Source organism: Bos indicus, chromosome 4 (assembly GCF_029378745.1).
Source record: "Bos indicus isolate NIAB-ARS_2022 breed Sahiwal x Tharparkar chromosome 4, NIAB-ARS_B.indTharparkar_mat_pri_1.0, whole genome shotgun sequence".
Lineage (NCBI taxonomy): Eukaryota > Metazoa > Chordata > Mammalia > Artiodactyla > Bovidae > Bos > Bos indicus.
The window spans coordinates 12,196,717-12,223,436 of NC_091763.1; the positions used below are offsets into that span (position 1 = coordinate 12,196,717).

Here is a 26,720-nt window from a genome sequence, read left to right on the forward strand (position 1 = left end):
TCTGTAAAGCAAATGCGTTTAAAGGTCATTCTAAATAACAATTTCAAAATTCAGCTGGATACCAGTCATTTTCTGACCAAGAGACCATTAGGACCATAGAAGCACTTCTGCGCTCTGTGTGCACTCCCGCACTGTGAACAGAAATAGGAACTTGTTCAAAGTTCCAATAGGTACAATACCCACCAATATGTGCCAATAACCACATTTTTTTTCTCTGCCATGCTGGCAGTGAAAGAAATAGCAGGGAGTGAGAAATTAGTGGGAGAGGCAAGCAGAAGGGAAAATAACATGTGAAAATCAATAAACTCCCAAGTGGGTAGCCTTTTGTCATCCCCATGTGTTCAAGCCCTTCTCTTGAGAGAACAAGGTGACAAGTGTCTGGGCTTGACTGGAAGTTACAATGCACTGGGCCTCCAGATCTCCTCTTGAGAAATTATATAAAAGTCACATTCGAATGCTGGTTATTGATTTAGAACATTTCTCGCCTCTGATTCACTCAGTGTATTATATAAAAACAACTTGAAAAACTTTCCCAGAGTTTCTACAACTTAAATTCAACTACAAATGTATATTCTTTGAGGTCTCTTTAGTAACTGCAGAAAATCAAGAAATTAGCTTTTTTTTTTCCAAATTAGATTTCTTTACAGGTATCTAGTAACCACATTTTGCCCAGATATCTTCTGTTTGGGTGATTGGCTTTGCAGTTTAGGACATTACTGTTGAAAACGTACTTTTTTAATGAGATGTTTTCACTATTAGCCAAAGAAACAAGGCATTCATTGTGTCCCTTGCCCTCCTGGATACAGTCAAATCTAGGCTGTGCCTGCAACTTGAAAATCATTTTAATTATATGTCTATATCCCTGTTAGAAAACAATCTGCCTTATTTTATACCCTTGTTTTCCTACTCTCATTTCATGCCCTCGGCCCGCAGCATTGGCTCTTACATTTGAAAAACGACTTTAGTGAGATTAGATTTGATTCTCTATGGTGAAAAAAATGTTGATTCACTATAATATTGTATTTATGGCATTCAGAGAACATTCAGAAGATAAAGAAGTCTAAGAACCAAAGGCTCCACAAGTTACTTAATTCTTAAAAAAAAAAAGAAAGAAAGAAAGAAAAGCTAAGATAACCAGACCAATTTTGAAAGATCTGAAAAACAAATGAGAATATAACAATGTATGAAATGAACTACTTCCAGACCCCAGCCTTGAATGCCATTGAGTATTTTAAAAAAGAAGGAATTTAAAAAAGAAAAAGCTTTATATTAAATGGATACAAGTGGAAAAGGACAAAACCACATAGATGAAATTTTCAACCAACTCAGTAACCCTTATAATCTCTCTCCCCAAGGGCAGAAGGGGCATTACTGCCACTGTAGGACAGTGAAATATCCTCCTCATCGCCAAATTGAACCAATCTCCTCTCTTATCAGTGATCACAGCAAGGGTAAGTACACTAAGCGAATCAGGGAAAGAGACTGCCGGCAGGGATGTCTGCAGACAAGGCGTGAAAGAGCTCTTCTCTAGTTTTTTTTTTTACCAGGGTGATCACATTAAGAGAAGAGAAACTTTCAATCAACTAGAATAAAAAGGTCTTACCCTGGAAGTCCTCTTTTCTAATCTGGTTACAATTAAACGTCATGGGTTAGGAAGAGAAGGAAAGCAGCATTTGAACACCACAGCGGTTTAGGCACTTAGTCCATGTGACTTCCTTTGATGTTATAATAAATGCTGTAACCTAGATGTCTTCTTCCCTCATTATACTGATAAGACTCAAGCAGAGAAGCTGTGCAAATGTCGACCATTATCCTATTGGTAAGTGATAAGATGGGATTCAAGCACAAGTTTGTATGACTTCAAAGCATGTATCCTTCCCACTGCATTTGGAAAACCTTCCCTCCCAACAAACAGGTTCCCTCTTTCTTGCTTCTCTTCTCAGAAATATAAGCTCACTCCTCTCCCCTTTACCTGAGCAAAGGATTCTCCTTCAAACTGGACCATGCTTGCCTCCCCTCAAACACAGACTCCTCTGCAACCAACCATTTTACCTTGAACACCCTCAGGAAATCCCACTTAACAAAAACTGAGATTAGATGAATCACTTCCTAGTTTTCTTTAATAGTGGAGAATAGTCCACTCGTTTTTTCAGAAGTTCAGTATTACTTAATTTGCTTAACTTGCAGGTATTCAGAGAATACTTGTGACTTCTATGTGCTACCTATATATAAGTTTTAAAAACTGTACTTGTAATCTTAATTTATATTTTAGTTTATAAATGATATTCCCTCGTTCCTCAGACAGTCGAGAATCTGCCTGCAATGTGGGAGACCCAGGTTCAATCCCTGGTTTGGGAAGATCCCCTGGAGAAGGGAATAACTACCCACTCCAGTATTCTAGCCTGGAGAATCCTGTGGACAGAGGATTCTCTGGCAGGCTATGGTCCATGGGGTCACAAAGAGTCAGACATGACTGAGCGACTAACACTACATTTTAGCCTTTCCCTCCTCCAGGGGATCTTCCCATTCCAGCAATCAAACCCAGGTCTCCCACGTTGCAGGTGGATTCTTTACTGTCTGAGGCACCAGGGAAGCTCAAATGATAACCAGTGAAAGTTAAAAGTAAAATTCTCTTGAAGTCAGTACATGAAGGATTACAGTTTTCCCTGAGACTGCAAAATGAGGGACTATGAACCTTAAATGGCTAAGCAAGCTTAGAACACAATGACTAACAAGAAGAGATATAAAAGAGAGAAGAAAAGCTCTCAGGCCAGTTAAGTTGACTGTGTTCTGAATGCATTAACAGTTAAGGAATGGTTTATTTAACCAATTCCCTTTGTACTGATTTCATATTCATCAAATAAGCTTCAGGTTATAATCTTACATCTCATGTTCAATTATCTAAAGAAAGATCAGAGACTATAGCTTTCTAACTAGTATGACAACGCCACTTCCCATTAAAAATTAGTACATTGGCACTACATTTTGGATCTCAACCTTGTGAACATGGTTTACATGAAACCATCACAAAGAAATGCATCCATTTCATGAAATGACTAAAGCTTCAGGGCTTCAAGCCTAGACAAGTCAGAGTCAGATCACTTACTGTGATAAATTCACCAAAATAAAGCCCCCTCACAGGGTTCTGTGAGGTGTCTGCAGAGCCAGCTGCTGGCTTGGCCCTGACAACACACCTCTCACAGCCTGGACCTGTCTTCACGTTGCTATGCCTCCTGTGCATCCGAGTTAACCTTCAGTTCAGTTCAGTTCAGTCGCTCAGTCGTGTCTGACTCTTTGCGACCCCATGAATCGCAGCACGCCAGGCCTCCCTGTCCATCACCAACTCCCGGAGTTCACTCAGACTCACGTCCAGCGAGTCAGTGATGCCATCTAGCCATCTCATCCTCTGTCGTCCCCTTCTCCTCCTGCCCTCAATCCCTTCCAGCATCAGAGTCTTTTCCAATGAGTCAACTCTTCGCATGAGGTGGCCAAAGTACTGGAGTTTCAGCTTTAGCACCATTCCTTCCAAAGAAATCCCAGGGCAGCCCACAACTACTGGCATCCTAGTCGGCCTTATGGGCAGACATGCATTACAAACAGAACACATTCTTCACATCTAGCTGGGGGGAAATGCACCTTCGTGGTTTCCTCATCCCACTTGTGTCAGTTGCCAACTGTCACTTTCAGCAAGAAAAATGAAATTAAAAAAGGGATAGTCAATAATCTTTGCCCCTATTTTGCCACCAAGAACAGCAAGCTAATACATAAAAGATAACATTGCAAAAAAAGAAACAAAATCCCAGACTTTTACACGCTTTTTCCAATTTACCATACATGCTTACCTTCACCAGTTTTGATAGGAAAATACACAGGTTTTTATTTCCTGTGCAATTTTTCTGTTTCTTGAACATTTAAGCAGACAGATTTGCAAATCCGTCATCAAGGTAGGATACTGTAAATGTATTTTATTCATGTTTACCCCTGTTATCTAGACAGTTGTTTGCTTTTCCAACTATTTCTAGGGGAAAGTGAAAGCTCTGCTTCACAGGACTACCACAAACAACCATAATGTAATTTCATGACAGCCAACACGAAGAAGCACTTCTTTATCAGTTTCCAGGTGTATACTGAATTAAATCAACCAATATTTACTGAGTTCCTAATATGTGTGCTCAGCACAGAGGAATCCCCAAGTTCAGTCATGAAAATGTTATATGTGAAGTATGTTTTAGGTGTCTATTTGAAATTGTGTTGAGACAGAGACAATCAGGGTCATTGCTTGTTCTCGAGTTGCTGTCCCAAAAGGTTTCACTTTTATTTATGAAAAATGAAATAAGATCTAACCATCAAAGGAGAGTTAAAAATTTAAACACAAACAGTCTTAGCTACAGAAGTCTGAGATGTAGGCCCACTGGTCATCAATAGCCTTTGAGACTGGTTAATCAAAGGAATCTATGGCTGCCATGCACAGCCACAGAATCTTGTGGGAAGAGTATGTATGCTTCTGTCACTAGAAACGTGAGCAATATTACCATGTAAACCACCCTATTCCAATTAATCAGCAAAATCTTGGTTAAAAGGGAGAAGAAAAAAATGTTACACAATAATAAATGATAACCACAATAAATGTGTATGATTTCTTCTCTCTTGTATTAGCTCTTTTAGGGCTTCCCAGGTGGCTCAGTGATAAAGAATCTGCCTGCCAAGCAGAAGATACAGTTTCAATCCCTTAGTCAGGAAGATTCTCTGGAGGAGGAAATGACAACCCACTCCAGTATTCTTGCCTGGGAAATCCCACGGACAGAGTGACTGGCATGCTACAGTCCATGGGGTCATGAACAGTCGGACAAGAGTTAGCAACTAAATGCACCAGCATTAGCTCTTTTTACATATATTTTGTGCTTATTATTTTTATAACATAGGGGATGATATGTCTTCTGAATGGATGGGGAAACTGAGGAACCATAAATTCCTCAGTGCCCAGGGAAATGTAACTGCATTCTTAGCAGAGCTTTGGAAAACAAGTGATCTCTGATGAGAAGATACATTGTTACTAGGTTTAGAGAATAGATTGTGTCAAGAGTTACACTGTTCCTTTTCCCACAAGGGACCATAAAGCCCTTCTGAGAACTAAAAGATGCAATGTAGTAGACTAGATGGAGAAGGCGATGGCAACCCACTCCAGTACTCTTGCCTGGAAAATCCCATGGGTGGAGGAGCCTGGTAGGCTGCAGTCCATGAGGTCGCTAAGAGTCGGACACAACTGAGCGACTTCACTTTCACTTTTCACTTTCATGCATTGGAGAAGGAAATGGCAACCCACTCCAGCGTTCTTGCCTGGAGAATCCCAGGGACGGCAGAGCCTGGTGGGCTGCCGTCTATGGGGTCGCACAGAGTCGGACACGACTGAAGCGACTTAGCAGCAGCAGAAGCAGTGGACTAGATACAATACTGAAAATCCCACAGACTGAATTTTTATGGCTTCTGTATGTTTTTCTTTGTGTTTGATTCTTCGGTGAAGCATTTTAAATCTCCCTTCATGGACTTCATCTCAACATCTATTTATCCAACCTTTTCTATAAAGTCTCTCAATAACTCCAGTATAAACTGAACTAGCTTCTCTAGCCTCAGCAATTTAATACACAGTGGACATTTGTCATTAGCCATCCTACTTCTTGGGCTTCCCTGGTAGCTCAGCTGGTAAAGAATCTGCCTGCAATGCAAGAGACCCTGGTTCGATTTCTTGGTTGGAAAGATCCCCTGGAGAAGGGAAAGGCTACCCACTCCAGTATTCTTAAGCTTCCCTGGTGGCTCAGACAGTAAAAGAAGCCACCTGCAATGTGGAAGATCTGGGTTTGATCCCTGGGTTTGGAAGTCCCTTTGAGGAGGGCATGACAACCCACTGCAGTATTCTTGCCTGGAGAATCCCCATGGACAGAGGAGCCTGATGGGCTACAGGCTATGGGGTGGCAAAGAGTCAGATACAACTAAGCACATCCTACTTCTTAATAGCACTCTAATATCCTTTTAGCAAATAAGTTCTCTTCTTTGTGTATTTATCACAGTTAGAGAATAACTGTGCCATCTGTCAGGCTCCTATCTCTAAATACACCCTGAGGGTGGGCTCACGACCTAACATCAGCCCACTGAATGCTTTCATCCTATATTATGAACAAGTAATGGAAGAATAAAACAAATGGTTGATAGGTATATTTGGGGTGACAACCTAACAGCAGAATCCTGACAAGACTGCACTTCCCACTTCTCTGCTCTACAGAGTTCCCTGGAATTCTCCCTTTCCCCAAGCCTGGTCCCTGACCTAGCCTCCAACTGATTGTGAGAGTCCCTGACAGCTTTTGCAACAACCTCAGTTTTTGCTTAATCAGTGGACTCCTGTTGTGTGCAATCAATATCCCTCATTAACATACTATATGTGAGTAATTGATTATATATTTTCCATAATTTCTGTACTTCAATTTTGTCTCCCCAACAGGATTTTTAGTTACAGAGTTAATATTTACTAAATGCTGAAGAATCTTAGGGTAATAGAAAACCTAAACTGAAGGGGATTTAAAAAAATAAGCTACACGTAAAAGAAACAAATGCTGTATAAAGTAACTTGCCACAGGTCATATATTTAACAGTGGGATCACAAACTAGAACAAGGATCACCAGCTCTGCTGTTTATTACTTTTTCCACCAGAACCAGCTTCTTTCATATTCATCAGGTGCTTTTTGGAAAACATTAAGGCTAAACCATGAATCATATTCTCAGGTGATATTCAAAGAGAATGCAATATGCATTCAAACAAGGAGCCCTAAGAGCAGTTATGGAGCAAGCTAACAAAACAACAGAACTGAATCTGTCGGTTTAGGGTGTCATCCCGCAGAGCTAATGGAACATAGGAAATAATTCCCAAGAATGTGCCAAAGAAAGTAATTTCCCATAAGAACTCAAGGAAATATACTGCTATAATGATGACTGCAATAACTGATATACTATTCACAAGTCTTCGTTTATCATGAGTTTTACAGTTATTTCCATACTGACAGAAATTTTTCTCTGTTTCTTCCATGAGACAGCTGTGATAGTTAATGTTCCAGGATTACCTAAAAAGTATCATGTTGGATTCAGAGTGACTATTTGCATAAGTGTAGCAGAAAGAAGTTGTTTTGCGTTTGTTTTTTTTTTTAATTGGAGGCTACTTACTTTACAATATTGTGGTGGTTTTTGCCATACATTCAGTTCATATTAGAGAAGAAGCCCAGAACATCGCTGCTAGAAGGATGAGCACAGCCTCTGTACAGTCTGTGCATTCTTTAATGTGGTTATGGAAGAACTGGCTCTAACGAGAGACAACAGGCACTGCTCTTGGGAGAGACTCCATCTCTGGAGTTTATAGCTAAGTCCAAGAGGAAAAGGTTTACTCTTCTGGGAGTTAAATCATACCCATCAAAGAGGAGAACTTTTAAGCTGCCATGATTTCATTATTTTCCACACATTTTCCATTTGCTACCAAATTAATAGTTTGTTCTTTTTTTTCTTTGGGTATGATTAATATGAATTATTTACAAAGCCTGGACCCATCATTTCAGTCCTCTAGAAAAGAAAGAAAGTGGAGTCGCTCAGATGTGTCCCACTCTATGTGACCCCATGGATTGTAGACTGCCAGGCTCCTCCGTCCATTGGATTCTCCAGGCAAGAGTACTGGAGTGGGTTTCCATTGCCTTCTCCAGAGGATCTTCCCAATCCAGGGATCAAACTGGGTCTCCTACATTGCAGGTAGACTCTTTACCATCTGAACTACAAGGGAAGCTAGTTACCAGTTATAACTACTTAGGTATGTACACCCCTATGATAGCCAAGAATTCAACAAGAAAGAGTTGAATGAGATGAAAGATCGAATAGCAGAAATTTTTATAACAATATAAAGGAGCAGCATTATGGTCATAAGAGAACAAATGTAAGATATATTTATATTTTCTTACTTCTGAGAGCAGAAGTATTTAGAACTATATGGTATGTGTGACCCATCAAATATAACTATGTTAACAAATTCAGAGTCTTCTATAATACAAAGAAGCTAAGTCCAAGAAAATGTTTGAAAATTTTTTGAGGAAAGCAAAATTGCTATCAAAATATTTTACCGTGGCCTACAAGGCCTTCTGTTACTTGGCTTTCTGCCCGTTTTACCAGAAGTATTTTCTATCAGTGCCTAACTATCTAAACTCTAGCCATATTGATTTTTTTTTTAATCTTACCTTGGGTCATTTTACACTTTTGCCCCTGAGTTTGGAATAAACGGCTCTTTCTCATCATGGAAATTCTCAACCCAAAGAGGCTTCCTAGATCATCATAGCTAAAGTGGCCTCCTACCCAAACTCATCTTCATAGTTACTTTCTACTCATTACTCTATTTTCTCCACAGCATAAACACCAAATAAAACTGTCCCCCTTCTTTGTAAGTGGTTTATTTACAGTCTGAACTCTACAGAGGAATAAGCATGAAAGAAGTTTTATTTTTTTTTCCAATCATTGGCTTCAACCTTGCGTTGTTCAATTTTCCTTTCCTGCCTCTTAACAATAACTCAGGCAGCTCTCAAAGATGCTGGGTTGCTTCTAGTTATTACAACTCAGTCTAGTTCATTTTTAAGTCTCATTCTCCTTCTCAGGATGTTCCTTCACAGTTCCTCTCCATTTCTACCAATATTAGGGCTTCTGGAATTGGGAGTGAAAGGGGAAGAAAACCAGGAAAGATGGCCAAGATCTTGGGGAACAGGCTGCTTGTCAATGGTTCTCTCTTGGTCACTGAGGTGTCTCTGGGTAAGAACCACTAGCCTTCATGCTCTCTTTACAAACAGTTTCCAACTCTGTGGGTTCAGAAAACCCACAGAGATCCTTCACTTAGTCCCCCTCCAGCTCACGTCTTCCAACCTTCCCACAGCAGCTGTTCTAGTGGTATATCACAAAGCTCCTGGTGTCAAAACCTACTCATCAGGTGAGGCACCAGAAGGTCAGCCTGAGTCCATGTACAGTTTAGTGTGTCTTCTTGAACTGCAGACCTCTCATATCCTTGCCATGCAAAGGTTCAAGGACAGCCTGCTTCCTCTCTCTGTTCCGTCATTTGTTTCCAATTTTTTCCCTTCTATGTTAAAATGACACAGAGGCTGGTCAACAACATGCATAAGTCGATGATCCAATACAAAACAAGATGCAGTCTCACTTTCCTGCAGATGCCCCCAACCTCTACAGGCAGCTTTTGTGCAGCTCCTCTTACCTGGCTCTTGGAGTTAACGAACACTCACTTGACTTTTAGCAGATATCTCCTCAACTCCACCAAGTAGAAGAGAAGAAATTGCCAATCACTCTCACTTTAGACAGCTGCTTCTCTCTTTCTCTCTCCTTTCCTCTTTAATCCCCTCTAAGAGAGACTGAAAGGGGAGCAGACCAAGCCCCGATGGGGCATCTGTCCCTGGTTCTCTGCTGTTGTCTTTAGGATCTGAAGCACTCAATACATTTTTTAACCTCAGATTTGTCTTCCTGATAGCTCAATTGGTAAAGAATCCCTCTGCAATGCAGGAGACCCTGGTTCGATTCCTGGGTTGGGAAGATTCACTGGAGAAAGGATAATCTACCCAGTCCAGAATTCTTGGGCTTCCCTTGTGACTCAGCTGGTAAAGAATCTGCCTGCAATGTGGGAGACCTGGGTTCCATCCCTGGGTTGGGAAGATCCCCTGGAGAAGGGAAAGATTAACCATTCCAGCATTCTGACATGGAGAATTCCATGGACTGTATAGTCCATGGGGTCACAAACAGTCAGACACAACTGAGTCACTTTCACTTGGCTTCTAAATCATGAGTACAGGAGTAACAAGAAAGGTCTCCTTTACTTGGCATCCTATATTAAACTTTCTTTTACTTATGCGTGTTTATTTTTCAGTACCTCCCATAAGAGCAAATCTCTAAACAGGGCAAAGATGCCTTAATTTACTAGCCTCCTGTACATGACTTGGCACATATGAGGCACTGAATAATACTGACCAACTATGGTATGAAAGAAACAACAATGAAGCTTAAGGAAAGTTGTGGTTTGGTGCTGCTCAGTGCTCAAAACACGGAGATCCTGGATCTATAGTAGCGACCAGACTAACTCTGTTGTAGCAAGTGAGTGATCAAACTGCAACTAGAATCAGTGTCGCACCCCCACAACACACACATTTTTCCTATTTTTCTCTTTCTCCACTACTGTCCTTGTTCCTTTCCTTTCGTCCTTCCTTCCTTAAGGAACAAAGATATATGGTACCTCATATTCATATACTGGATAAACAGAAAATATATATTAATTTAAGGTGAAATTGCGGAATGTTGGGAAACCAGAACAGCAAGTTTAGAGCAGACGTTGGTTTTAAAACTGAGTTTCAAAGGACCTTAAGCTAAGCAAACAGTAATATGGTTTATTATAAACAAGGAACCTAGAGTTCTTCATATTTTAAATATGATAATGGTTCCTGGTCATATAATTGCCTTTTCTCTCAAACTTTTAGAAGAAAGGGTAATATATCTTCAGTTCCCCCTACTTTTTTTCTCCCTTAGAATATTCTCTTATCAAATTCACACTGGGGAAAAAGAAAAGTAATGAGCATTGACTCCTGTGATTCCCTTTAGGAATTTCCTAAATTCCCACTTAAATTTTTGTAGGTCCACAAGTGATTCCTGACCAAGTGCACCAAAAAGGGCGATATACTCTGAGTCAATTCCAGAAAAGGAAGCTAAAGGATTTACCCAGGAGCTTCCAGGCAGAGTAAGCACGCCATTTCCACTTAGGCTGTGTGATTATGTCATGTGGCCTTAAAAAGGGTGGGTCTACGGATAATGCAATGCTCCTCATCACTACCAAAAGACCTCTTTACGATCACAAAACGTGAGTTTCTAAAATGACCCCTTCTTAAAACAGTTCCCTCGATTTTCCTTTCATTGACCCCACACCCTACAGGTTACTATCCTAGTCCCTGTGAATCAACCACTGAGCACTGTGGCAAGCACCACACATGTAATGAATGATCTTTGACGTCTCCTTCCCACTCACTACTACATCTGAGCAACTACCAGTTGCATAGTTTCTACTCCCAAAGCAGATCTCAAGTCTGCCTTGCCTCCTTTTCCCATTATTAAGCCAGTCAAGCTCACAGTAGGGAAAAAATTATACTTCAGTGTAAAAGAGTATATACTATTTAGATCACATCTTTCCAGGTTTCTGATTCTAGCCTTTCATTATTCTTAAGTTATCTTACAGCTCTGTAAGTTGTAGATAACTGGTAACAATGCACAATAATTATTGTCCATAATTGTGCAAGTTCTACCTGGTGGAGAGTCAACTAACTTTCCTCCCTTCCCACCTGCCCCCTTGAGGCCAATATTACTTTGATTTGCATATTTATTTCACTATTCCTGATTTGCAAATATCTTTTTCTTAAATCCTACCTTGAACTTATAATACCTCAACAGTTTCCCATTAATGAGTTAAAATTTTGACATCTACTTATTCTTATATCTGTGTGAAAGCTGTAATTTTACCTTTTAAAAAAGAAGTATAGTTTAACTCATTCAGCAAAGTTTAACACTTTTTAACACTCAAGTTTATCAGTTAACATGGCCCCTCTGCCCATCCTACTCCCCATGTAAATTGTTTGATATCAAAATAGCCTAAATCATTGTTTCTGAGTAAACCATAGAAACTCTTTGTTTCTTTGTTCTGGTTCTTGGCCAAGTCTATTCATCTGTTCATGTCTTGTCTAACTCCACAGCTGCACCCATGGATACACTGGACCACTGGGACAGTCTTTGTTTCATAGTCAAGAAGGCATCTTGTGTAGATTTATGCACAGTCAACAATTTTTTCCTCATTGTAACAACAGTATTTGGGAATCTGCTTTTATGATCTCATCATTAGGTGATCTCGCTCAGAATATAATGGGGAACAGTTAGGTGAGGAAGTCTGATTCTGAAGCCAGCGGATTCTTTACCAGCTAAGCTACCAGGGAAGCCCTAATTAAATCTTTAACATCAACTCATTTTTAGATCTGTGTGAAAGCTGTGATTTTACCTTTTAAAAAAAGAAGCATAGTTTAACACATTCAGCAAAGATACACTTGTACTTTTTGACAAGGTTCGGGGTTATCAGTTAACATGGCCCCTCTGCCCATCGTACTCCCCATGTAAATTCTTTGATATCAAAACAGCCGAAATCATTGTTCCTGAGTAAACCATAGACACTTTTTGTCTCTTTGTTCTGGTTCTTGGCCAAGTCTGTTCATCTAGTCAAGTCTTGTCTAACTTTACAGCTGCACCCATGGGCCAAGTTGATACACTGGACCACTGGCACAGTCTTGATTTCATAGTCAAGAAAGCATCTTGTGCTCATTTATGCACAGTCAACAATTTTTTCCTCATTGTAACAATGGTATTTGGGAATCTGCTTTTATGATCTCATCATTAGGTGATCTCACTCAGAATATAATGGGGAACAAACAGGCAAGAGATGATAAAGAGTCTGGTTTGCCAGCATTTGTTTGTTGAGGAGTATATGTGAACTGTACTCAGTCAAGAAAACATTTTATGCTCTCTGAAAGTAGAAGATCCCTTGAGATCTGCTTTAATGAGTATTTATGGTTCTGCATTTAATGTTAATCTGTGATTGAAGCTGTAGAACTCAAGCTGCAATCTCTCAGCAAGTCTGCGTATGTCACTGAGAAAGACCTTTGCCTCTCATCATTTTTGATGTTTTCCTGTCTCTAGAATATATAAACTATAAAGTCTCTCAAATACAAATAGTGCCATTCTAATTGGCTCAAAATTAGTAATGCTCAAAATTCTCCAAGCCAGGTTTCAGCAATATGTGAACCGTGAACTTCCTGTTCAAGCTGGTTTTAGAAAAGGCAGAGGAACCAGAGATCAAATTGCCAACATCCGCTGGATCATGGAAAAAGCAAGAGAGTTCCAGAAAAAACATCTATTTCTGCTTTATTGACTATGCCAAAGCCTTTGACTGTGTGGATCACAATAAACTGTGGAAAATTCTGAAAGAGATGGGAATATCAGACCACCTGATCTGCCTCTCGAGAAATTTGTATGCAGGTCAGGAAGCAACAGTTAGAACTGGACATGGAACAACAGACTGGTTCCAAATAGGAAAAGGAGTTCGTCAAGGCTGTATATTGTCACCCTGTTTATTTAACTTATATGCAGAGTACATCATGAGAAACACTGGACTGGAAGAAACATAAGCTGGAATCAAGATTGCCGGGAGAAATATCAATAACCTCAGATATGCAGATGACACCACCCTTATGGCAGAAAGTGAAGAGGAACTAAAAAGCCTCTTGATGAAAGTGAAAGAGGAGAATGAAAAAGTTGGCTTAAAGCTCAACATTCAGAAAACGAAGATCATGGCATCCGGTCCCATCACTTCACGGGAAATAGATGGGCTCCAAAACCACTGCAGATGGTAACTGCAGCCATGAAATTAAAAGACACTTACTCCTTGGAAGGAAAGTTATGACCAACCTAGATAGCATATTCAAAAGCAGAGACATTACTTTGCCAACAAAGGTTCATCTAGTCAAGGCTATGGTTTTTCCTATGGTCATGTATGGATGTGAGAGTTGGACTGTGAAGAAGGCTGAGCGCCGAAGAATTGATGCTTTTGAACTGTGGTGTTGGAGAAGACTCTTGAGAGTCCCTTGGACTGCAAGGAGATCCAACCAGTTCATTCTGAAGGAGATCAGCCCTGGGATTTCTTTGGAAGGAATGATGCTAAAGCTGAAACTCCAGTACTTTGGCTACCTCATGCAAAGAGTTGACTCACTGGAAAAGACTCTAATGCTGGGAGGGATTGGGGGCAAGAGGAGAAGGGGACGACAGAGGATGAGATGGCTGGATGGCATCACTGACTCGATGGACGTGAGTCTCAGTGAACTCTGGGAGTTGGTAATGGACAGGGAGGCCTGGCGTGCTGTGATTCATGGGGTCGCAAAGAGTCAGACATGACTGAGTGACTGATCTGATCTGATCTGATCTCAATTGGCTCATAACGAAAAATAAGCACTTATATAACTTTATTAATCCCATATTTCTCAGGAAATAAAGAAATCAAATTTGTAAAACTGGTTTTAAAATGAATCTTACAGAAAGCTCAAAATCAGAAGCAGGTCAATATAAAAACTTAAGTTCATTTTTAATCTTTTATAAACAAGGCTGGTTTAATAACTTTGGGGTTGAAAACAGCAATGATGCTCTCTTGGTTTTATCAATGTGGTCTTATGAGTTTATTGCTGCAACAATATTAGCACAAACTTCTCAGCTTAAAGCAATGTACGTTTATTAAACTCACAGTTTCTGTTTATCAATCAAAGTTAATTTTATTAGGCCCACTGCAGTAAGGGAGAACACTACCTTGAGAGATTCTAAGGACGTCTCAAATGGGGAGACTGGGGAAGGACTTGGGGATCTGGGCTTAAATGGTTGAAGGCAGGACAGTCCTTGACATAACAGTTTAGGATTGAGAGACAAAGAAAGTCAGCTTCTTGACATGAGTCTTAACAATGTTTTTTATAAGCTACCTATTTGGCCAAGTGAGCAGTCTATTATCCTGACAGGAGATAGAGCTGTCTGGCCAGATGGACAAACTATGGAGATAAATCACTTTTCAGGAATTTCCTGAAGCAAGTGGTCAAACTGTTAATTGGCTACAGCTTTTATATTCCTGAACAAGAATGTCCTAGAACAAATATTAGGTAAAACTGATACAGAGGATCTCAGTTCTCAGTCCCAATCATTAAGCTATGTAAATACAAATGGTCTATATAAATTCTTAAATTATAATTCTGATAAGTGATTTTCTAAATAGTTACAAGCCAACTTAAGATCCTTATTTAACCCTAAAACCTTACATTATGATTTCCTTCCCACTTAGGTCCCCACAGAGCACTGAGTTCTTTGTGCTATACAACAGGTTCTCACTAGTTATCTATTTTATAAATTTGCATGCTCAGTCACATCCGATTCTTTGCGACCCCATGGACTGCAGCTTGCCAGGCTTCTCTGCCTATGGAATTTTCCAGGCAAGAATACTGGAGTGGGTTGCCATTTCCTCTTCCAGGGATCTTCCTGACCCAGGGATCGAATCTGCAACTCCTGTGTCTCCTGCTTTGGCAGGTGGATTCTTTACCACTAAGCCACCTGGGAAGACCATTTTATACACAGAAGTGTATATATGTCAATCCCAATCTCCCAGTTTATCTTACCCCTACTTCCCTCCTTAATATCCATACATTTATTTTCTATATCCTGTGTCTCTGTTCCTGCTTTGCAAAAATATCATTTTTCTAGATTCCACATGTAAGTGATTTGCTTTTCTCTCTCTGACTTACTTCACTCTGTATGACTGTCTCTAGGTCTAGACACATCTCTGCAAATTGCACAATTTCATTCCTTTTTATGGTCTAGTAATATTCCACTGTATATTTTACCGTACCACATCTTATTTATTCCTGTGTTGATGGACATGGGCGTTCCTTTCACATCCTGGCTATTGTAAATAGTGCTGCAATGAACACTGGGATACAAGTACCTTTCTGAATTATGGTTTTTCTCCGAGTTTATGCCCAGGAATGGGATTGCTGGGTCATATGATTGTTCTATTTTTTGTATTTTAATGAATCTTCATACTGTTCTCCATAGTGGTTGGATCAATTTATATTTCCATGGACAGTATAAAAGGGTTCCCTTTTCTCCACACCTCTCCAACATTTATTGTTTGTATATTTTTTTGATGATGGGCATTCTGACCAGGGTGAGGTGATACTTCAGTGTAGTTTCGATTTGCAATTTTCTAATAATTAGTAATGCTGAACATTTTTTCATGTGTTTTGTTGGCCATCTGTATGTCTTTTTTGGAGAAAAGTCTATTTAGTTCTTCCACCCATTTTTTTATTTTTATTTTTTTATATTGAGCTGTTTGTATATTTTGGAGATTAACCCCTTGTTAGTTGCTTCACTTGCAAATGTTTTCTCCCATTCTTGTCTTTCATCTTGTTTGTAGTTTCCTTTGTTCTGCTTTGAGTTTATTCTTGTGTATGGTGTTAGGAGAATGTTCTGATTGCATTCTTTTACAATCTAGATGTAGCTATCTAGTTTTCCTAGCACCACTTAGTGAAGAGACTGTCTTTTCTCCATTGTATATTCTTGCATTCTTTGGCATAGATTAGGTGGCCATAGGTGCATGGGTTTATCTCTGGGCTTTCTCTTGTTATCTTGCTCCATCGATCTATATTTCTGTTTTTGTGCCAGTATCATACTATCTTGATAACTGTAGCTTTGTAGTATAGTCTGAAGTCACGGAGCCTGATTCCTCCCACTCTGTTTTTCTGTCTCAAGATTGCTTTGGTTACCCAGAGAATTTTGCATTTCCATGAAAATTATAAGATTTTTTTGTCTTAATTCTGTGAAAAGTGCCATTGGTAATTTGACAGGGATTGCACTGAATCTGTGTATTTTGGGGGGTAGCACAGTCAGTTTTTTCACAATATTGGATCTTCCAGTCCAAGAATATGATATGTCTTTCCATCTGTTTGTGTCATCTTTAGTTTCTTTCATCAGTATCTTATAGTTTTCTGCATACAGGTCTTTTGTCTCCCTAGGTAGATTTATTCCTAGGCATTTCATTTTTTGTTGTTGCAATGGTAAATGAGATTGTTTCCTTAATTTCTTTCTGATCTTTTGTATGAAAAAGATTTCTATGTATTAACTTTGAATCCTGCAACTTTACCAAATTCATTGGTTAGCTCTAAAAGTAGAACCTGGACTATTCTTATATCATGGAGAAGGAAATGGCAACCCATTCCAGTATTCTTGCCTGGAGAGTCCCATGGACAGACGAGCCTGGTGGGCTATGGTCCACGGAGTCACAGAGTCGGACACGACTGGAGCACACAACACATTCTTAAATCAAGTTCTTTAATGAATAACCTTGGACGCATAGAAAATGTCTAAGTGAGTGAAATATTAAACTGAAATGTGGTCACCCAACATATATATATATATATACACGTATATATACGTGTGTGTGTGTATATATATATATATATATATATATGTTTTTGTTTCTTATAGTGGCTAAGTGTGTTGGCCATGATAGTGATTATATTTATTTTTCTAATTCATAAAGGTGAAAATGGATGTAGGGGATTGTAGAGGGTTTTATGTGTGTATTTATGAGTTTTGTTAATTTGATGTGTATGAGATTCTTTGACACTCCTTTCCAGTTTTCTCTGTGAAACAGAAGTCAGTTAATTTGACTGAGAGTCATGAACCACATAGGTAGTCAAAGACTGCTAAAGCAATAGTAGCAGAAAATTACAACTGAATGTAAGATAGTGATATGTGTTTTTGTTTTCAAGAAAAGGAGACTAGTCTTGTCTTTGAAACTCTGGTTTTTCCTTAATACAAAAAAGGATTGTGTAAGAAAATTTTTGAATATAGAAAAGTACATACATTGGCAGGAAAAAACTGTATTTGTCTCAAATTAGAAATTATGAAATGGATTCAAATTTTGACAAAGTTCACTGAGTCTTGATAGATTTATTTATAAGAAAATTTAAAAAGTAGGGCAGGGAGTTCATGAATCCTTTACTGCTAAACATAATATTATTGTAAATAATAGAATTCTAATAATAGAATTCTAATGTAAATATAGAATTTTATTTTCTATATATTAAAAGTTCAAGTTTATCTCGAACTCTTTAGTCTTCTCTTTACAAGGGGTAGTAAGTAGCTACTCTTTTACATTCTGTGTGATATGTCTGCATTTTGGAAATCCCACATCCTAACAGAAGAGTTTTCTGAAGACTTTGTCAAGGACTTTATTATTAGGCAACAAAAACATAATATTCCTCACTTCTGAAAAAGCTAGGATTCCTTTCAATTGTGTTGCTTTCTTCTTATTTAGAATATTGTATTGTATTGTCAGTTTGCTTAACAGTCAGCCAACTTACTGTTTCTCAGGCACATCTGATCCTGTCTTAATAAATTATCTAATGTCCTCTGATAACTCTCTTGATTTTGCTTTCCCACAATATCTTATATTCAGAAAAATAAAATTTTCAGGATTTTCATTACAAATAAAACTTCTTTGAAATTCTCCATAAGATCCCTGGAAATTCATGACGATTTATTCTTTTGCTTTATAAAAAGAGGTGATGCCCCCAAATTGTTTTCTTGACATGTTCTGTATTTCTAGATTAGCTCAACTATACTGTAAGAACCAATCGAAAGAGTGGTCAGGTTAAAGGGTAAATTTTTATATAGACAAAATATTATTCACATATATGTTTCGGAGACTGTATGCATTATAAAATGAATTGGAAGGTCCTGGAGATTTATCAGTGCTGTCATTGTCTATAATATGTTCTTACTCCCAGGAAAAACACTGATCAAATTCTTACAAAAAATTACGTACTACATTTAGTAAAGAATTTTACTGTCTTCAGCTTTGACATTGTTAGTTACCACGATATATTAACCATAATCATTTAGTCTCATTGACAGATGACTCCTATTATCTTCTGATGCTTGTCAAAAGGCTCACAGGTTAAAATTTTAATATTCAACAAAGGACAATCTCAGAATCTCATGGGAAAGAATACACTTTGTACTCTTAATTGATGATAGTTCAATGAATAGGCTCATGAGTAACAACTTTCGAGCACAAAGATGACATTGCTTGCACAACTGTCAGATATATTTGGGAATGAGTTGAGATTTTCAAGACTCTTTTCTTTTTTCAGAGTGAGATGACTTCATGAAAGCAGACTGATGACCCAAGATACAGCAGAACAAGAAATATGTACATAAAGCTAAATGAATTGATACAGGAAGTTTAACTAGAGTTATTTGGTTTGGAATACTGACAGCATTTATTTGTTAACTGTCTATTTTCTGATGCTTTTGTGAAGAAGTACTTTACTTGGCATTAACAATTTATGTCTAGCTCTCTAACTCTCAACATCAAATGTAACTTTCAACATCAAATGAAACATTTAAAAAAATGGCTGCTAGCTTTCAGTGCCTCCTTCAGAATTTAGAACCAAATATCTTTACTGAGTCTCCAAAGTTACTTGCATAGGTCAAAAAGCAGCTGTCTTCCTTTCAGTTCAGTTCAGTCGCTCAGTCCTGTCCGACTCTTTGCAACCCCATGGAGTGCAGCACACCAGGCCTCCCTGTCCATCACCAACTCCCAGAGTTTACTCAAACTCATGTCAACTGAGTCAGTGATGCCATCGAACCATCTCATCCTCTGTCATCCCCTTCTTTTGCCACCTTCAATCTTTACCAGCATCAGGGTCTTTTCCAATGAGTCAGCTCTTCACATCAGATGGCCAAAGTATTGGAGTTTCAGCTTCAGCATCAGTCCTTCCAATGAATATTCAGGACTGATTTCCTTTAGAATGGACTGGATGGATCTCCTTGCAGTCCAAGGGACTCTCAAGAGTCTTCTCCAACACCACAGTTCAAAAGCATCAATTCTTCAGCACTCAGCTTTCTTTATAGTCCAGCTCTTACATCCATACATGATTACCGGAAAAACCATAGCCTTAACTAGATGGATCTTTGTTGGCAAAATAATGTCTCTGCTTTTTAATATGCTATCTAGGTTGGTCATAACTTTTCTTCCAAGGAGTAAGCATCTTTTAATTTCATGGCTGCAATCACCATCTGCAGTAATTTTGGAGCCTAAAAAAATAAAGTCTGACACTGTTTCCACTGTTTCCCTATCGATTTCCCATGAAGTGATGGGACCAGATGCCATGATCTTAGTTTTCTGAATGTCGAGCTTTAAGCCAACTTTTTCATTCTCCTCTTTCACTTTCATCAAGAGGCTCTTTAGTTCTTCTTCACTTTCTGCCATAATGGTGATGTCATCTGCATAGCTGAGGTTATTGATATTTCTACCAGCAATCTTGATTCCAGCTTGTGCTTCTTCCAGCATTTCTCATGATGTACTCTGCATATAAGTTAAACCATTAGGGTGACAATATACAGCCTTGATGTACTCCTTTTCCTATTTGAAACCAGTCTGTTGTTCCATGTCCAGTTCTAACTGTTGCTTCTTGACCTGCATACAGATTTCTCAAGAGGCAGTCAGGTGGTCTGGTATTCCCATTTCTTGAAGAATTTTCCACAGTTTATTGTGATCCACACAGTCAAAGGCTTTGGCATAGTCAATAAAGCAGAAATAGATGTTTTTCTGGAACTCTCTTGCTTTTTCAATGATCCAGTGGATGTTGGCAATTTGATCTCTGGTTCCTCTTCCTTTCACCAGGTATCAAATTCTTATTAAAAGATTATGTCTTGCACCCCAACACTGAAGATTTTGACATCATCATACAAAGTCATACCTGGGAGTCATATTTGAAAATAAATTACAATCAGATATGGAAATCTCATCATTAACAAGCAAGTGTTGTATTTTATATGTGTATGCAATGCCTACAACCCCACCTAAAAAAACTAGGCTGGTACCTATTTTATGGTTAAAGCCCCAGAAGTCAGAAGCAACAGACTTACTGCTGGCCAGGAACCTCAGCATACTTGGAACATAAAGTAGAAAAGAGTTCACCAGAATCTATAAGCCATGAGTGAAATAGGTTTTCTTGGGCTTGGGTGGATAGGTTTTCTTGGGCTTGGTTTCCTAATCTTAGGATAGAAGAAAATAATGGATCCTTTTAAATTATTTGAATCTTACATTTCTTAATGAAAAAACTCAGCAGAATGTAATTCTTTGGCTCTACGGTTGCTCAGCACTGAACACTCAAGTAGGCATACACAGACAGTTAATACCTTTGGCTGAATTACGTAAACAACCACTCCAAAGCATAATGAATCCAGCCTTTCGTGTGTGCGATCAAAAATAGATCTCTAAAGGTTATTTATGATCAAAAGAACAGACTGTTAAGCAGAAATTATTAAAAATTTCTAAACAAGGCAAAAGGTGGGTGATAGGACCTCTCATTATCATACTGGAGTATTATTTAACAGACTAAACCAAAGATTATTTAATTATCTAAAGGACTGTATCTATGTTTGACTGGGCTATTTTCCATTAATTAAACACTCAGTCTCCATGACACATATGCTAGCCAGTAGAGAACAAATTTAAGAAAACTTCTGGCAAATTTACCAGTGACAGGGAACTTTGAAGGAAGAACGAATCTTTTATTAAGCATCACCTAAGTGTCAAAAACTATACATTACTCGTTTAGTCATAAAAACAACCTTGAGTGATAGGTCTTATTATCCTCTTTTTACAAGGAAGAAAGTTGAAGTTCAACAGGTAAAACAATTTGCCACAGTGTTTAGCTAGTAAGTGGTGGATCCAGGTGTCAAACCCCGAATGTTCTTTCAAAGCCTATGCTTTCTTTCCTTTTTTTTTTCTACATTATTCTACTCCCATAGTAAAAACTTTCCACTAACAACCACAAGGTTATACCTGCCACTTCTGCAAACCAAAAATGATATCTAAATGTCACCTCAAAAAATATGCTAGTTAGAAAAGCAGAATTTCATGATGGGAAATGTAAGTTTATATTCTGTGTGCACAGAGTAAAAGACCTATGAGTCATCTCCTGCAACCCACTAAGTATTTAGTTGAAGACTGCTCTTTATCATCTAGCTAGATGGCAATTAGAAGCCTGTGAGACAAAGTATCCCTTAGGAAAAACTGGCTAAAGAATAAATCATTTAAAGTGCTTTACAGACATTACCTAATACATTTTCACACAACTCTGTGAGCTCCACAGCATTATACATGAAGTGATCCTAATTTGTTTATGGACGTTCAAAGGTGAGAGTGTGTAAAGTGGAAGGCCAGAACACTGCTAACAACATTAGACTTACCTGAGGCCTTGGGCAGTTTTGTCTGTTTCAGCTGAGACACCACTAAGTCAATTAACCTCTACTGTTTTCCTTAACCTGTTTAATGAAAATGTCAGTACCACTTGGGCCAGAAGGCTGTGTGAAACCAGGCAGGTCATTTAGAATTTTTTTCTTCTCTTTAAGTTGCCGGACTCTGATCTGATCAATGGTTAACATCCTGCTCCTTAGAAACAAAGGGGAGATACTCATATTTGCCTTCCCTAAGGGATTTTTTCAAAGCAGCGAACTGTGAATTTCCAGCTAATTTAATACAACTACTCTACAGAAAGGAGAATTTGTCTCAGCCACTGAGTAAGACTCAGGGCAAAATTATTGTTATACTATCATCCTTGTCTCCCTTTATTTGTTAACTGTTGATAGGAAACATTGATTTCACCTAAGAAAAACCTGTGTAATTTGGGAATAAAGTGGATGATACATGTTTCTGTCCTGGAGAAAGGATACTGAAGATGGCAGAGGCGTAGGGCAGAATTTCACATGTGAAAATCTAATATGTATTGGATTGTCTGGGCTTTGATGTAAGTAAGAAGAAACTGGAGAACTGTTCTGACAATCTTTCCCACGTAGGTAAGTGATCCCTGAAGCCACCAGTTGCTCAAGCAGAAACAGAAATCACCCCTGATTCTCTTCCTCCCTTATCTTCCCACAGGCAATCCATGGCATGTTCTGTCAGGTTTTACTGCTAAAACCTCTCTGATCTGTCCACATTTCCCCCCTATCTCTTCTGCTTTCACCTTTGTGCAAACAGCGAAGTGAATGATTCTATCAAGGCAGGGAATGAAGAGCTTTCTCAATAGTGCAGATAACTGTGGAAAACACCGCAACTGGTAGCAGAAGAAAAGTTCAAAGAGCCTCTGAAACAGTCTGAGAACCAGAATATAATGGGGATAAACAGAGAATTTAGACAGAAAGGACCTGAGACTTTAAAGTTGACTTCGAGCTGTTTCCCCATCAGGATATGTTTCTTATACATGATAGTGAAGACTACAGTATTGTGTATAAACTTTTACTTTATACAATTTCCAAATGATTACTGAGATCTGTATAATTTTTAAGGTGAGATCTTCCAGATTAAAAAAAAAAAAACTAAAAGCATGTAATAAAATAATGGTGTAATACTTCATAATTTCTTACTATTTTGTATTAGTTTTTTTGACATTTAAATACACACAAATCAGATATTTGGCTTTTGTTTTGTTTGGGGTACACTCAGTCAAAAAATCAAAAGGCCAATATTGAAATTCATTGTGATAAAAGCAAGTTTCTCAGTCTTGCATAGGAAATTGTTCATTTGTTCAAACAAGCCAAATTCACTTTGGAAAATACATCTGTATCCTATAGTCTTAAAAATTCTAAGAAAGGTGTCTCAATTTTTTCCAATGTTCTTCATTAAAATGATCTTTGATCTGAACTTAAGAAATATTAATATTTATTAAGTTCAAGGCATATTCATGTATTAAAAGATAATTTTTAGAAGAGAATATAGCATGACTTTCATAACATAAAATTAACATGTGTCAAAGCTTTAATTTAATTCACTAATTAATGAATGAACCAGAAAGACATTACAATTGGTTCAAAAGAGAATTCAAAGAATCTCATATATCTGGGCATTAGGAATGGTGAAATAAATTTGCTTAACAAATGTAAAACTTCAAAACTGCTCAATATCCACACAGCAATAATCAACTGAATCCCAATGAGATACAATTTGCATTTCTATGGACAAGAATCATTTGCATTACTATAAGTATTATATAACTTACAGCAATGCAAAATAATTCAAAGACAATAAAAGACTCAGAAACCGGACAGAAGCAGATAAGCTGGACAATGCCCAATTTCCCATTGAAGACAACCCTAATATCTGGGTCTATTTCTAAGTCTTTCACAAGTTTTCCCTACAAATAAAACAAAACGTACTAATTCCCTGTGCCCCACTGCACAAAATCTGGAGGGGAAAGGAATGAAGAAGAGGGAGATAGACACATTAACTGAGCAGATTACAAGGCACAGTGGGATATAGCCCAGAAGAACTGGTGGTTTCCCAATAAACACAACATGCACAAGGAAAGGAGACATAATACCTACTCTGATTGGGTGCTGTCTGTTGCTGCATGCACACTGAAGCATACCCAGAAACAAAAGTACCATGACAAACCCCGTGCGGGGAAAGAGCCATATTCCCACAAGGAGCCTTGGCCAAGAGGCACAGTGTTGCAGGTCTTTACAGGAGAAAGTTCTTCTGATTGTGCTAATCATTTCACAAAGGATGGTTATATCAAATCATTACTTTGTACCCTCTAAACAATTTTATTTGTCAATTATACCTTACTAAGGCTGAAGGCGGGGGTGGGGGGGTGGGAAGGGGGGAAGAAGAAAGGTTTTAAATAAGTAGCATATGAGGTACAGGAGAAAAAGTATTCAAGCTAAGTGAATGATATTAATAGTAAGAAAAAAGCAACAGATACATAATGTTTTTTGGCTTGTACTTTGGTATGGCTGGATAATATGAGAGCTAAAGAAAGTAGTGTAGGTAAAGTAATAGGAGTAGAAGTCAGTTTTCAAGTATTTAAAGAACGAATAAACAGTTGAGAAAAGATCAGGCCAGAAGTTTGACAGTTAAGGGAGAAGAGATTGTGTGGTGAATTAAGGAAGATGCTTTAAATAGGAAGTAATTGAGATTACACGCTGGGTAAACAGCGAAGAGGGAGCAGTTTATAGGTAAAATTAAAGAAGGGAAACTTATGATACCAAGATTCTCAAATGAAATTTTACTGATACAATCAAGGACAAAGAAGAAAGAAGAGAAAAAAAATTGGGAAAAGAAGAGAAAGAATTTCTCAAGTCAGAATGGAAGTATAGTTAATTACACCGTATTGCATATTTGCAAGTTGCTAAAAGAGTAGATCTTAAAAGTTCTAATCATAAGAAAAAAATCCTGTAACCATGTCCGTATGTTGTTGTTGTTTAGTTACTCAGTCACGTCCAACTCTTCTGCGACCCCATGAACTGCAGCCTGCCAGGCTCTTCTGCTGGGATTTTCTGGGCAAGAATACTGAAGTGGGTTGCCATTTCCTTCTCCAGAGAACCTTCCCAACCCAGGTATAGAACTCACATCTCCACGTCTCTTATATTGCAGGCAGATTCTTTATGTATGTATGCATGGTGACAAATGTTAACCAGTTATGATTTTGCACTATATACAAATATCAAATCACATTGTATGCTAGAAACTAATACAGTGCCAAATGTCAATTATACCCAAATTTTAAAATCCCAACAAAATGGACACAGTAGAGCAGGAACAGTTTATATCAAAATATTCTCACCTCAGAACTGTGCTTCTCCTATGGTGCTGGTCCTTTTCGAACCTGTTTCCTCTCTTCTTTATCCTCATGACCTCCTGTGCTACAATAGGAAATAGATATTTGGTTAAAAAGGAAAAAAAAAAAAAAAATAGAAGGGCAGGAGTAAAGTGTGGTCAGTATTTTTCATTTTGTCTCCTATTAGATCGTTTCTTTTTTTTTTATATATAATATTAGCATTGAGATAATCTGCTGAGCATTAGTTAACATTCTGGCAAATAAACGTGGAGCCACTAACTAGTTTTTAGCATTTTATATTTAAGAAATTTCAGTCTGGTTAGAGGAATGGCAGGAAGCTGTAAGATTGAATTTTTGAGCCAGACATGAGGGAGAAAAGTTTAAAGGATAAAAAGTTCCAGCAAGATATCATGCCTTAAGCAAGGCAACAACAAGGGAATGGAGAGGAGGCAACATATTTGAGTTATTTAGAAGAGAGAATGGGAGTAGAGCAAGTGAAGACTGAAAAGTCAACACTATTCTTCCTAGAGCTTGTCAGAGAAGGAACTAGATGGAGAGTTAAACACAAAGAAACACAGTCCACGGATGGGCTTCACTAACAAAATAAAGTTATTAGCAGAAGGGAAATGTCCAGGAGAGATGAAGAGTTTAAAGAAGACACAGAAAGAGAATGACTGACATAGGGATAACTGATGGGGTCATCAACACTCCCAAGAAAGGGGGACAGGAAGAGATTCAGAGCAGAGAAGGATTAGCTTTAAACTGGAGGGAAAGCTATTCAAATGACCCCACACTTATGGCAGAAAGTAAAGAACTAAAGAGCCTCTTGATGAAAGTGAGAGTGGAAAAGTTGGCTTAAAGCTCAACATTCAGAAAACTAAGATCATGGCATCTGGTCCCATCACTTCATAGCAAATAGATGGGGAAACAATGGAAACTTTGTGAGAGACTTTATTTTTGGGGGACTCCAAAATCACTGCAGATGGTGATTGCAGCCATGAAATTAAAAGACGCTTGCTCCTTGAAAGGAAAGTTATGAGCAACCTACACAGCGTATTAAAAAGCAGAGACGTTACTTTGCCGACAAAGTCCCGTCTAGTCAAAGCTATGGTTTTTCAGAGTCATGTATGGATGTGAGAGCTGGACTGTAAAGAAAGTGAAAGTGAAGTCGCTCAGTCATGTCCGACTCTTTGCAACCCCGTGGACTGCAGCCCACCAGGCTCTTCATGCCATTTCCTTCTCCAGGGCATCTTCCTGACCCAGGGATCAAACCCAGGTCTCCTGCATTGCAGGCAGACACTTTAACCTCTGAACCACCAGGGAAGCCTACTATAAAGAAAGCTGAGCGCCAAAGAATAGATGCTTTTGAACTGGGGTGTGGAGAAGACTCTTGAGAGTCCCTT

General features: G+C 38.5%; 1 long non-coding RNA gene across 2 annotated transcripts in view; it reads right to left on the reverse strand.

Annotated features, from left to right (window-relative positions):
• LOC139182661 (uncharacterized) overlaps positions 1-26,720 on the reverse strand; it is a 40,485-nt gene that overhangs the window by 12,228 nt on the left and 1,537 nt on the right. Inside the window, exons 2-3 of one of the 2 annotated variants that reach the window (XR_011566166.1) lie at positions 25,324-25,402; positions 18,626-20,454 (exon numbers count right to left, since the gene is read on the reverse strand). This is a non-coding gene — a long non-coding RNA (uncharacterized lncRNA). Of the gene's footprint in view, positions 1-18,625; positions 20,455-25,323; positions 25,403-26,720 lie in introns of those variants that run through there. The other variant, XR_011566167.1, reaches the window with a different exon arrangement.